Source organism: Oreochromis niloticus, unplaced genomic scaffold (assembly GCF_001858045.2).
Source record: "Oreochromis niloticus isolate F11D_XX unplaced genomic scaffold, O_niloticus_UMD_NMBU tig00007281_pilon, whole genome shotgun sequence".
Taxonomy (NCBI): domain Eukaryota; kingdom Metazoa; phylum Chordata; class Actinopteri; order Cichliformes; family Cichlidae; genus Oreochromis; species Oreochromis niloticus.
Window position 1 is genome coordinate 4391 of NW_020328464.1, and position 2195 is coordinate 6585.

Sequence of the window (2195 nt, forward strand, 5' to 3'; positions counted from 1 at the left end):
TGATATATGTTTACATGTCTATTTGTTTTTAAAAATCTACCATGACTGGTTGGGGTGAGGTGTATGACAATAACAATCAATTATTTGCAGTATTGGTATTCCTGAGGTAAACCTTTAGTAACAGCAAATAACTCTGCCTTAGCTTTGTAAAATTTCATTACTAATTATGAATAAATATTTTTGCTCATGACATCTTTGATAGGATTTTGTAGGTCACAGAATACCTGTTGTTTGATCGAAGTTATAATTCTTTGCAGAAAGACACAGAGGACGAAGTTCGAGAGTCATCAGGAAAACCTACATTTACAAGGAAAGGTAGAAAAGGACACAAGTTACTTAAAGTATACTTACACATTATGCCTCTGGGCTTAGATTTTTGCCATGGTGTCAGGTTGTTGTCAGTTATCTTATTCTTGTGAAGTAATGTCAAAGGACTGGTTTAAGAGAAATTCTTCAAATCTGCACAAGGATGAAGTGATTCGATTTTGATGGTCGGTGGGCAAACTCGCAAAATTTAGAGTCAAGTACTCAGATTCAGTTTAATTCACACAATCTAGAGTAAGAGGACCTAAACGAATGATGAACCTTTATGTCCATAGATAAATAAGGCTACTTCACAGTGATATCATAGGTTATCCGAAAGATATAGAATAGGAAATTCAATCTGTCAACAAGTGATTGAAGGAACTCTATCACTCCACATAGCCGCTATCCCACTACATCACTAACATCCGTCTGTACGGGAGAGTACAGGCTGTATCAAAAAGAATCATTCGATTTCAAGTGCTTTCATTCTGCAGCCATTCACCGGAACAATTGCATTACAACAGCAGTGGCTGCAGTGACTAACAGTGACTATGGGATGACGTATTTCATTGATTATTCATAAACATTGAACATTTTGTATGTAAAACTTTATATTCAGCCATGTATTTTAAATTTAGTGTAAGCTTAAAATACAGCCTTTTGAAGTGTATGATTTATTTTTGATACACTGTATATTCCAGAGTCATATGTGAAGCCATCTACTTGACAGCTAAAGCTTCACCCACACTGGTCAGGAAACAGGACAATGATCCCAAAACACCAGCAGGAGAAAGAACTGATCTGAAGTTATAGAGTGACTGAAATACTGAAAGTAGCAGGACCTTAAGAGTGCTGTGCGTAAATGAATGGCTTCAACCTAATCAACTGAAGCAACGTTATAAACAAGGGTGGGCCAAATTCTGCCACAATGATTTTAAAGACTTACGAAGTCATACAAAAAACAACCAATTCAAGTTATTGCCAGCAAGGTAGTTATACAAGCTACTGAATCATGAGCTTTACATGTGGTGTTTCTGTTTTTGGCTTTTGTTTTGTTAAAGTCGAGACAGATGTAAACCAGTTGGTAGATGTTGGTTGGTACTATATATTTATATATTCACAAGGTGCTTAACCTTGTGAATGGGCCAATAGAGTCATGCTTTCCTCTGTGTGTCTTACAAAGTCAGAGGACCCAGCAATTCGTTGGCAGATGGCTCTGTACAGAGACCTCCCAAACCACTATGAGATACTACTGACCCAGGAAGACTGTGGAGAGAATCCTGGATATTGGTCATGTCCTCTTCCACCTGGAGCAGGTCTATATATTCAAGTGTGAGTTGATTTTGCGCATTTTTGTGCCAACGTAGGAGTATAGCTTTAAGGTACCCCACGGTCCTCTTAACTAGCTGATTGGTCTTCATTAAAGCTGACCACATACTTCTCCAGGATAATATGGCTTCCAGATGGTAAGGTACACCAACTAAATATCTAGTATACTGAGTGGTTCAGTTTGTGTCTTCAGGTGGAGCATCCTCAGCGCAGTAAGAAGGCTGTGTGGCACAAACTGCTTTCAAAACAGAGGAAGAGAGATGTCGTCGCTTGCTTCAGGATGCACCACTCTATAACTTGCCAAGGTATGTTCTCAAACACACACACATGTAAAATGAAGAAGAAATATTTAAAATTCTGCACTTTATTATTTTCCCACCCTCATCTACAGCCACACCTCGGCTATGAGGAAAGGTTGTGGATATATGTTGCACCTACAGTGCAGCCCTTTATAAGCAGCAGAAGATGGGTAGATAAACAGTTATTAGTCATCCATGTATCTCTCTCATACTAGGCACCGGGGCTGTAAACTTGTTCCTGCAGGCTATGAAAAGTCCTGG